Source organism: Carassius carassius, chromosome 26 (assembly GCF_963082965.1).
Source record: "Carassius carassius chromosome 26, fCarCar2.1, whole genome shotgun sequence".
NCBI classification, from domain to species: domain Eukaryota; kingdom Metazoa; phylum Chordata; class Actinopteri; order Cypriniformes; family Cyprinidae; genus Carassius; species Carassius carassius.
In genome coordinates this window covers 25,027,269-25,039,481 of record NC_081780.1, presented here as the reverse complement: position 1 = coordinate 25,039,481, position 12,213 = coordinate 25,027,269, and the positions used below count along the sequence as shown (strand labels likewise).

General features: G+C 43.5%; 1 protein-coding gene and 1 long non-coding RNA gene across 2 annotated transcripts in view; both read left to right on the top strand.

Moving 5' to 3' along the window:
* The window catches only part of LOC132106189 (uncharacterized), a 228,828-nt gene that overhangs the window by 30,272 nt on the left and 186,343 nt on the right, over positions 1-12,213 (top strand). The window lies entirely within an intron of this gene.
* Positions 1-12,213, top strand: part of LOC132106136 (membrane-spanning 4-domains subfamily A member 4A-like) — a 42,019-nt gene that overhangs the window by 25,345 nt on the left and 4,461 nt on the right. The window lies entirely within an intron of this gene.

The window sequence follows — 12,213 nt, the reverse complement described above, 5'->3', positions numbered from 1 at the left end:
AAGATTTCCAAAGTTTTCACTGACCAAAGTAAATGTATTTTGTAAATATGAAGAAATTTCGATTTTTGATGGTTGCAACACACTCCAAAAAAATGTGGTTCATGGCTCACCACTTTGTGCCAAATTACATGAGAGAAGTGTCAAAAAAAATAAAAAAAATCACATTCCACAGTGTAAAATTGAAGAATTTAGGTCTTTCACAAAGTACCATACTTAAAGGGTTAGTTCACCCATAAATCAAAATGATGTCATTAATAACTCACCCTCATGTCGTTCCAAACCCGTAAGACCTCCGTTTATCTTCGGGACACAGTTTAAAATATTTTAGATTTAGTCCGAGAGCTCTCAGTCCCTCCATTGAGTCCCTCCACTGTGTGTATGGTATAACTTACTGTCCATGTCCAGAAAGATAATAAAAACATCATCAAAGTAGTCCATGTGACATCAGAGGGTCAGTTAGAATCTTTTGAAGCATCGAAAATACATTTTGGTCCAAAAATAGCAAAAACTACGACTTTATTCAGCATTGTCTTCTCTTCCGTGTCTGTTGTGAGAGAGAGTTCAAAACAAAGCAGTTTTTGATGTCTGGTTCTCGAATGAATCATTTGATGTAACCGGATCTTTTTGAACCAGTTCACCAAATTGAACTGAATCGTTTGAAATGGTTCGCGTCTCCAATACGCATTAATCCACAAATGACTTAAGCTGTTAACTTTTTTAATGTGGCTGACACTCTCTCTGAGTTCAAACAAACCAATATCCCGGAGTAATTCATGTACTCAAACAGTACACTGACTGAACTGCTGTGAAGAGAGAACTGAAGATGAACACCGAGCTGAGCCAGATAATGAATAAAACATTGGTTACATCGGTTTTCGGATCACAAGTAGTTTTTTCGGACGGTTTGATTCAATAAACTGGTTGAAAAAAATGGTTCACCGGTTCTTTTGCGCTCGACGTAATGACGTCATTTGCGATGATTTCCCTTGATTCAATTACCCTTGATTTCCCCTATTAAATCCTTTGGTTTACCCGTGCTCATAACATTAGCACAGAATCAGTTCAGAATCAATCACCAAAAGAAACAGTTCAGTTCAGAACAGCTGTGTGTCGGTCTGCTTCACGCTGAATCACACATGCGCAGTATCATCAGCTCCTCGGTTCTTGAATCGGACGCGTATGACAGAAATGGTTCTTGACTCGGGAAACGAGTCAATCTTTTGTTCATTATCTGGCTCGGCTCTGTGTTCATCTTCAGTTATGAAGAAGAACTGCACCTGCTATGTAGCTGCATTAGAGCTAACGTTTGCATCAAGCTACATAAGACTATTTCTGAAATTTTTAGTACACTTTTACTCAAAACTCACTTTAATCCCGAACCAGTGTTTGTAATAACTCCCTTTTGTGATTACATTTGGAATTTGGTCGTTTACTGTTGTACAAGTTAGCATTTCAGATGTACATTTTTTAATATTGTTATACACATGCCCCAAATCTCAAGAAAATCACATACCAACAATTTACTATCGTAATCGTGTGTTTATTATTTGGGTATTTAGTGTTTTCTCTGTGTTGTTGTGGTCCGATATCAACACGGAAGTGTACAGGAAATACATCATGCTTAGGACTGGGAGGGATATGATGCACAGTTATGATGGACAAGACACGGACGAATTAGGTCTCTGTCAGCGGCAGCGCGCACTCGGCTCACTAACACACAGAGTGCTGGAAGCGGATCATTATCATCGGATCGTGGAAATCAGTGGAAAATGAATAGAAATTAAGATTCTGTCTGAAGAAAAATGAAGTAAACAACTGTAAATATATCCATATATCTCAGTGTATATGCAACTTTGGACTATAAACCCTATTTGATGGGTTGGGTATCGATTGGGTTTTTACGATACCGGTGCCATTTCGATACTTTTAAAACGGTACCATGCCTAAACAGTGCCTGAACCGATACTTAAAAAAAAGAGCCACAAAAAAACTATGTATTACATTAAAGAACATTAAAAATATTTAAAATAAATCCATAGCTTTCACACGCTCCTTGGATGCTCTCATTTCCCAAGTTGTGCTTCCTTTACTCTAAGGCTAATAAATGTATTTCAGGGTCATTGTTTAATACAAAACCACACAATATGTTTCTACTGTATCTCTGTCAATCACTTTGGTATTTAGTTAAAATGAGTGCTGTCTTTAATCAGTTCTGTGAATGACTGTTTTGCCATTCTTTAGAAAGTGGAAACAATGTTGTTTTTAAAGTACAATACTGTCCAAAAGTCTTAGGCACATTACTATTTTCACCCAAAAAAAAGGCAAACTAAGACAAACTAAATCCTAACCCTATTTGACGCTGTTCAGTGAATCTATGTGACACAAACAAACCGCTGCCGACATGACTGAATATGAATGCTTGGTAAATTTCTATTCTAAAAATGACTCAGACATATTTATTATTTTGTACTCCTGACATAAATTACTAAATAACTGTGACTGCAACAATGTTTTATCAAAACATTGGTCAAATATTGAAGCTAGAGTCTTTAAACTTTCAACTGATGCACAGTTTCTCCAGATCTAGTAAGAGAGTGATGTGTTGTGCTGTGAAAGTGAAACAATAATCTGGAGCCGTTGACGATCTTTGACTGCAAAGGGGTTAAGGGAATCCAGAGAAATCACAGTAAATCTAGGGCAAGGCAGACACCTCCTGCGGGAGAACTGCAGGACCCAATGCAACAGGGTGTGGTGACTTTTGAGTTGCGAGTAGGTGAGTGCGGGATATGGGATGTGCAGGATACGGAAAATTTTCAAATAGATTTTCAGGTCTCCCACAAAATAGAAGTTATCTCAACAATGATTCTAAAACATAAATTGTTATTTATCTGTTGCACAAAAGCAAAAAGAACAACTAATATTAACATTAAAATGATTGACATGCGCAAGCTAGGCATAGTTTCTATTTATAACGTGTTTAAAGGATTGCGCAATGTAGCAATCACAGACTCAGCTGTTAATTTCTGGAACGCAGTGGCCAATCAGAGGTGATTAATGGAGCTTTTCCACTGTGTGGTACAACTCAGCTCGGAAACAGCTCAGTACGGCATGGCTCAGTTTGCATTTCCACTGGAGTTTTGTATTGCTTTAGAGTGGGTGGGATTATTCACGCACATGAAAGATGCGCCGCCTCTACTGCCGTGACTCATGAAAAACATTTTCATTACGCATTGGACGTTCACTGGAACTACTCCTCTGATATCAACGAGAGGAATGTCTGTACTTTCTCAACAGACAACGAAAGAGACACTTTTTGGCTGTTAAAAAAGGTGTGCTCTTTCCAGACACTTTGCTAGCTGCGCTAGCTGTGCTAATTTAAATCAAGCGGTTCTGTTGCATTTGTGTCGCAATTTCAGGGACACAAGTAGTGGCTATTCTCTCCAGCCAATCCGTGATAAGCAGATTTTAGAAATTAGCAGGTACTGTATTGAGTGAAAACCCCCCCAAAAGTGAACCGTACCGAGCTGTACCATGCAGTGGAATAGCGCCATAAATTAGAATCTACTCACCGCAGTGCTGAGATTGTTTGCTCACCAATCCTCTCAATTTAACACACAAAGTATAGACATTGTCAAAGATTAATTGTGCATATATTTGTGTTAAAACAGAGCTTTGTAAGATCATGATTAACTGAGATGTCAGCTTTAAGTGATAATAAAGGAAGCGCGCTGCTCACATTCTGCCATGCCAAACCATTCACGGGAGTAGGACCAGATAAGATATATTTCAGTGGGAGCAGGCAGGTGCGGGACAGAATCTTGCAGGAGCAGGACTGAAAAATCTGTCCCGTGCAGGTCTCTACTTTGAGCCCTCAGATGGCATTGCATAAGAAACTGTCATGCTGCGGTGTTAAATATAGCCACATGGGCTCAGGAGTACTTCAGAAAACTGCTGTCACTTAACACAGTCTGCTGCTGCATCAAGAAATTAAACTTGAATCTCTGTTACTCTAGGAGAAAGCTATACATCAATTCTATGCAGCGATACTGCTGGGTTCTCTGGGCCAGAGCTAATCTTAGATAATCAAAAAGACAATGAAAATCTGTGCTGTACTCAGATCAGCCCACATTTCAAGACCAAAGGGACCATCCAGACTTTCATTAGCGACAGAAGCAAATGTCTTTCATGGTATGGGGGTGCAGCAGGGCAAACGGCATCTGTTGACTGGCATATGTGTGAAAGGAATTATTAAGGCATATAATATATTTAATATATTAAGGCATATATAGGGACTGTACAGAGACACATACTACTATCAAGGTGATGCCTTTCATGGGAAGAATATGCAAACTCTCCATGTGCATTACCTTGTTTCACTATGGCAATTTTACCACATTTATAAAAACTTCTTTTTATTTTTTGGTGGTTTTTATTTAATGAAATTGCCAGCTTTTCCATTTTTCATAATCACCTTAGCTCCACCTTCTTCCCCTTCCATTTTGGGAAAAAAGTATCCGCAGTTACACATATAACAGAATTTGCATTGGCTTACCTCAGACGACTGAACAGAACTTCAGAGTAAAGCACGAGAAACCAGCTGAAGAGAGGACTTTTTTCCCTGGTAAGGCAGTAAATATACTTACACTACATCTGAATACTTTGATACAAATGTGTATGTATTTAGGTGTATAAAACTAAAATGTTAATGAGTCAGTTTTCTTAATAATGAATTGATCTGGTAATAAGGGGATTTATAATGGCTAGTAGGGCACTTATATGCCCTAGTATCTTTGGAATAGAGCATCTGCTAAATTCCTTAAATGGAAATTATTATGATTATTATTTTTTTTTTTTGTCTTTTACAGAAAACGTATTTTATAATATCATTTACATGCTTTGATTTACTATGATTGTGTGCAGGTCAATTTCAGATCCTGAAACGAGAATGTCGACTGCTATTCCTATGAACTGTTTTGTCATCCAGCTGCAACAACCAATACCAACAACAGCAAATGCTCCTGCACCTGTTTATGTCCAACAGATAACAGGACTTTCACTTCATGGATTTCAGGCATTTATAAAAGGCCAACCAAAAATTCTTGGGGTGAGAAATTTTTCATAAACCCAAATCATTTTTTTTTTTTATGTTAGTGTGAGGTAAGAAAATTACATGAATCAGTTCTAAAGAAGGAGGGGTACACACATTAACAAAGCATGCACACATTTTATTGAAGAATGCAATAAAGACACAAATATAAGATGAGATTTATCATTTAGAGAGTAAAATCTGTAAAATATACAATGCTTTAGAAGCAAACTATCCAAAAACATTGGCCAAATTTCACATATCCGCAAATGAGTATGTGAAATCATAAAGTGAAAATTACAAACACACACTCACACTTGTACATTTAATACTGTTTTACTTTATAAAAGACTCTTTTGTGTTATTCAGAATGTACATGTTTCTTGTCCTACACAGACTGTTCAGATAATGATTGGTGTGATGACTCTCCTGTTTGGCATTGTGGCTACATTGCATGCAGAAACCAGTTTTGTCTTTATTGGTGTTCCTTACTGGGGATCTATCATCGTAAGAAATTATACATTTTAGTGTTCTGCCTTGTATAATACAAGCTACAGTAGGTACTCAACCAAAAATGCCTATTACCGCCATGTGTACTGTACCTCTACCGCAAGGACATGACAGTAAAAACAACTGCAGGCAGTTAGCATTGCTCAGAACTGTACTTCTTTATAAATTAAGATAAAATAATAAACTAAATTACAGGCAGCAATAATTATGTAGCATTCTAATATTTAACCATGACTAATTAGTTACAGCAAAATATTATCATGAGGGTAGTGCTTGAAGTGTGCATACTTTTTACTTTATTGCAAGTATTTTAGATGATCACATATTAGAGGTTTGCAATAATGCCATAAAATAAATAGTAAATGTGGATCATAATGGGAACATTAGGAGTGCCTTTTCTAACATAATAATTTATTTCATCAGCATTGTGACCATAGGTGCATTAAAAAAAAAAAAATCGTCAAAAAGGTATTTTATTTTTTTGTAATTTTATAAAAAAAAAAGTGAACTTTCTTATTTTCTAGATTCATTGAACACAAACTGAAATATTTCAAGAGTTTTTTTTTTTTGTTGTTGTTTTGATTCTGATAGTTTCAATTTACTTCATTCGATTTACTAAACATGCAAACACAATTATGGGAAAGACTACTGATCTAACAGTTGTCCAGAAGACAATCATCAACACCCTCCACAAGGAGGATCACCACAGAAGGTCACTGCTGAAAGGGCTGGCTGTTCACGGAGTGCTGTATCAAAATATATTCATAGAAAGTTAACCCTCTATGGTACGCATTATGTTCTTACCATGAAATATTTAAAAAAATAAGTTTTTATTACATGAAATTCAATTCAATTATACAAGGTGGTATTTAGGAAAACGTTGATATATGGCAACACTGTACCACAATGGAAAATGGCCAAAAAAGTATCTTTTCCATTAAATTATGATTTCTTTTCTATTTAAATGGTCATTTATTTTAGATATTGATAGATTTTCATACTTGGAACTCATGCAAACCAAAAGTAAGTAGGTTCCTATCATTTAACCTTCAAAATGTTACTTAAAAGTATTATATTAATGCATGTAAACGGACGAAAAAATGCTCTTTTGTACCATATATGCATATCAAATTCATCAGCTTTTTATTGTTTTACATCCACAAAGTTTCCAACAACAAAAACAAGTCTTTTTGCAAGTATTTTGTACAAGTTAGGTAAATATATGGTAGCCTGGAACATGCAGTAATACCATATAGAACATGAAAACATCAAATACAGGTATTACGATAGCCAGCTCCCTGAAGTAAAGTGTATGTTTTCCCAGTCCATCCATGTGCACCTGTTTCAATCCAACTCATGTCACATTTCATGACATGCAAAAAGTCACATTTGCTGCACTTCATGCGGATGACGATGTCTGGATGGGAGCATATGTTGTTCTAGAACTTGGATATACCTTTCGGTATTGATGGTGCCTTTCCAGATGTGTAAGCTGCCCATGCCACATGCACTCACGCAACCCCATACCATAAGAGATGCAGGCTTCTGAACTGAGCGCTGATAACAACTTGGGTTGTCCTTGTCCTCTTTAGTCCGGATGACATGGCGTCCCAGTTTTCCAAAAAGAACTTAAAATTTTGAATCGTCTGTGTGGCAGGGGGGGGCGTGGTTTAGCGAAGTCTGCAGCGGGAGAATCAGGAGACGAGCGGTAAGTGAGTGGTTTGGGCAAAAATTATCATCAACTGTTTCTTGGTCTAGTAATTGGCGTGGAGAGAGTATAAAACGCCAGAGTCGGAAGCAAGCGAGAGAGAGAAGGACTGCTGACTCATGCCGGAAACGGAAACCGGAAGGAGTGAAACGAAACGAAACTAGTGTTGACGTGTCAGAATAAGAGTCACCGTTTGGGTGTTTGTATCTTTTTAGTTCTTTTCGTTTATATTAAACCTTTCAGCAGTCCAGCCGACCCCTTTGTCCTCTTCCTTCCATCCCACGAACTTTGCTACACTGGTGCCGAAAGCCGGGAGGAAGTAGGACCGTCGCCGCCGCCATGCAAAGTCCGGCCGCCACGCCGCTTGCGGATATCATCGCCTCCCTCGCGTTCCTTCACCGCGAACAACACCAGGCCCTTAAGGACCTAAGGACGGATCAGGAGAGGCGTTTCCAGGCCATTGTCCAGGCCCAGCAGGAGGACCGCGAGAGGTTCCGGAGCTGGATCGATCGGGAGGTTCGCGCCGAGGTCGCCGGGCTGCCCTCCGCACCCATGCACCTACCGCTGCACAAGATGGGGCCCCAGGACGATCCGGAGGCCTTCCTGGAGCTCTTTGAAAAGTCGGCTGAGGCCTGCGGGTGGCCCGAGAGCAGTGGCCGGTGCGCCTCATTCCCCTACTCTCTGGAGAGGCCCAGGTGGCCGTCCAACATCTTCCGGTGGCGAACCTCCTGGTCTTCGACGACCTAAAGAGGGCCGTCATCCAGTGGTTCGGCCGGTCGCCCGAACAACACCGCCAGCGGTTCCGGTCCCTGGACTTGGGCGAAGCCGGTCGACCCTTCGCGATGGCCCAACAGCTCCGGGACTCCTGCCGCAAGTGGCTACTAGCCGAGGGGAGCGACGTGGAGCATGTCGTCGACCTGGTGGTGCTGGAGAAGTTCATCGCTCAGCTTCCCAAAAAGACGGCCGAGTGGGTTCAGTGCCACCGCCATCCACCTGGCAGAGGACCACATGGGGGGGCGGGGCGGGGCGGGTCTGACCCAGGCCATTTAGCGAGTCCAAGGGTCCCGCCCAGGGGGGACAGTGCTTCAGTTTCTCCACTCTCTCTGCGCCAATTCTCCAATCCAATCCCTGCCACTGGGGCGGCGGGTAGGTCTGGGCTGGCCTGCTGGCGTTGCGGGGACCCAGAGCATTTCGAGGACAGGTGTCCAGTGATGGAGGTGGGGACGATGATCCGGGTCCCGGACGTCCCACAGGTCACCCCCGGTCAGGCTGGCGAGTACCAAATATCAGTGAGTATCAAGGGGGGTACATATCCGGCCTTGGTGGATTCAGGATGTAACCAAACCTCAATCCATCAAAGCCTGATTCAACCGGGGGCATTGGATACAAGCCGCGTGGTTAAGGTGCGGTGCGTACACGGGGATGTGGTGGAGTATCCGGTTGTCCCAATTATAATTCAATTCCGGGGACAAAAGCATAGTGTGGAGGTTAGTCCCCACCTCCGGCATCCGATAATCTTGGGAACGAATTGGCGCGCGTTTATGGTTTTATTGGGGTCGTTATGTGTGGATGCCTCTTGGGGAAATAAGGCGCGGAAGGAGACCGTGCAGGTACAGGTGGGGGGAAACTGAGCCAGGACCGCTGGGTTCTGCTTCAGGGGAACCGAACGAAATCGGGAGACTGATTCAATCGGAGCGTGATGACTTTCCTCTGGAGCAGTCTCAGGACCCTAAAACATGCGTTTCAACAGGTACACGCCATCGATGGCCAGTCTCTCCAACCTGCCCTCCCGCTCTCCTATCCGTATTTTGCCATTTTAAAAGACCGGTTGTATCGATTGACTCAAGACGCTCGGACAAAATTGAATACAACCCAATTGTTAATTCCATTCTAATCCTATGGCGGGCCATTTGGGACAGGCAGCCACACTAAATCGCCTCATGGCCCGTTTCTTTTGGCCGGGCATTCATGACAACGTGTGCAGGTGGTGCACGTCTTGTCCGGAATGTCAGTTGGTAAACCCACCGGCCGCCCCAAAAGCGCCTTTGCGCCCTCTTCCCTTAATGCAGGTCCCCTCCGAGAGAATTGGTATGGACCTCATCGGGCCATTAGAGCGATCGGCACGAGGACATCGCTTTGCATTAGTCATAGTTGATTATGCAACACGATATCCTGAAGCGGTGGCCCTCTGCAACATTTCCGCTAAAAGTGTTGCGGATGCCCTGTTTCGTCTTATCTCCCAGGTGGGGGTTCCAAAAGAAATCCTCACCGATCAGGGCACGGCGTTTATGTCACGTACGCTACGCGAACTGTACGGATTGTTGGGCATTAAGTCGATTCGAACTAGCATCTATCACCCACAAACCGATGGCCTGGTCGAACGATTTAATCGCACACTTAAATCCATGATCCGTAAGTAACCACAATCCCTCGCCCTGGCTCCAGGTGGAGATCACCTCTCGCCGTCCCAACTCACTGATTTAACGAAATTGCAGGCAGAGTTTGCCGACGTCTTCTCGCCCCTACCGGGCCGTACTAACCTGATTCAGCACCATATCGAGACCGAGCCGGGCATGGTAGTTCGCAGCCGGCCGTATCATTTACCCGAGCACAAGAAAAAAGAAGTTCAGGCTGAATTAGGCGCTATGCTTGACATGGGGGTAATAGAAGAATCTAATAGTAACTGGGCGAGCCCGATAGGTTTAGTTCCGAAAACGGACGGCTCAGTCCGGTTCTGTGTAGATTACCGCAAGGTGAATGCTGTGTCGAAATTCGATGCGTATCCAATGCCGCGGGTTGACGAGTTGCTTGATCGGCTAGGCACGGCTGGCTTTTATTCGACATTGGACTTAACAAAGGGCTATTGGCAGATCCCCTTGTCTCCATTGTCCAGAGAAAAGACAGCTTTCACAACGCCGTTTGGATTACACCAATTTGTTACCCTTCCGTTTGGCTTGTTCGGGGCCCCAGCTACCTTTCAGCGCCTCATGGATAGGATTCTGCGGCCCCATGCTGCGTATGCGGCTGCCTACCTGGATGATATCATTATATTTAGTAATGATTGGCAGTGGCATATGCAGCATCTGAGGGCTGTCCTGAGGTCGCTGAGGGGAGCAGGGCTCACGGCCAACCCAAAGAAGTGTGCAATTGGGCGTGTGGAAGTAAGGTATCTGGGCTTCCACTTGGGGCATGGGCAGGTGCGTCCCCAAATTGATAAGACAGCCGCTATTGCGACCTGCCCACGTCCCAAGACCAAAAAGGAGGTAAGGCAGTTCTTGGGGCTGGCGGGATATTATAGACGGTTTATTCCTAATTATTCGGACCTCACCAGCCCTTTGACTGACCTTACTAAAAAGAAGGTGCCAGATACGGTCCAGTGGACTTAGCCGTGTCAGCAGGCCTTTACTCAGGTCAAGGCTGCTCTGTGTGGCGGGCCATTGTTACACTCTCCTGATTTTTCTCTCCCTTTTCTGTTGTAGGCAGACGCGTCGGACAGGGGGCTGGGGGCAGTCCTGTCCCAGGAGATAGAGGGGGAGGAACGGCCGGTGCTGTACATTAGCCGGAAGCTCTCGAAGAGAGAGGCTAAGTACAGCACCATCGAGAAAGAGTGCCTTGCCATCAGATGGGCCGTCCTCACCCTCCACTATTGTCTCCTGGGACGGGAGTTCACCCTCTGTTCGGACCACGCTCCGCTGCAGTGGCTCCACCGCATGAAGGATACCAACGCGCGGATCACTCGTTGGTATCTAGCTCTTCAGCCTTTTAAGTTCAAGGTGATCCACAGGCCGGGTGTTCAGATGGCGGTGGCCGACTTCCTCTCCAGAAAGGGGGGGGGGGGGGGGGGGGCTGCAGGCCGGATGGCTCCCCGGCCTGAGTCGGGCGGTGGGGGTATGTGGCAGGGGGGGGGCGTGGTTTCAGCGAAGTCTGCAGCGGGAAAGAGAATCAGGAGACGAGCGGAAAGTGAGTGGTTTGGGCAAAAATTATCATCACCTGTTTCTTGTTATAGTAATTGGCGTGGAGAGAGTATAAAACGCCAGGAGAGTCAGAAGCAAGCGAGAGAGAGACAGACTGCTGACGCATACCGGAAACGGAAACCGGAAGGAGTGAAACGAAACAAAACTAGTGTTGACGTGTCAGAATAAGAGTCACCGTTTGGGTGTTTGTATCTGTTTTGTTCTTTTTGGTTATATTAAACCTGTCAGCAGTCCAGCCGACCCCTTTGTTCTCTTCCTTCCATCCCACGAACTTTGCTACAGTCTGACCACAGAACAGTTTTTCTCTTTACCACAGTCCATTTTAAATGAGCCTTGGTCCAGAGAAAACTCCTGCTCTTCTGGATCATGTTTAGATATGGCTTCTTTTTTGACCTATAGTTTAAGCCGGCAAAGGCGAATGGCACGGTGGATTGTGTTCACCAACAGTGTTTTCTGAAAGTATTCCTGAGCCCATGTTGTGATTTCTATTACAGTAGCATTCCTGTATGTGATGCAGTGCGTCTAAGGGCCCGAAGATCATGGGCATGGTTTTTCCGGCCTTGACCCTTAAGCACAGAGATTGTTCCAGATTCTCTGAATCTTTGGATGATATTACGCACTGTAGATGATGATAACTTCAAACTCTTTGTAATCTTTCTCTATTTTTCGCCGCAGCATTGGTGGAATTGGTGATCCTCTGCCCATCTTGAATTCTGAGAGACACTGCCACACTGAGAGGCTCTTTTTATGCCCAATCATTTACCTAATAATTCATGTTGTCAATTGACCTAATAAGTTGCAAATTGGTCCTTATCTCTTCCTTATATGTACATTTTACTTTTCCGGCCTCTTATTGCTACCTGTCCCAACTTTTTTGGCATGTGTAGCTCTCATGAAATCCAAAATGAGCCAATATTTGGCATGACATATATTCT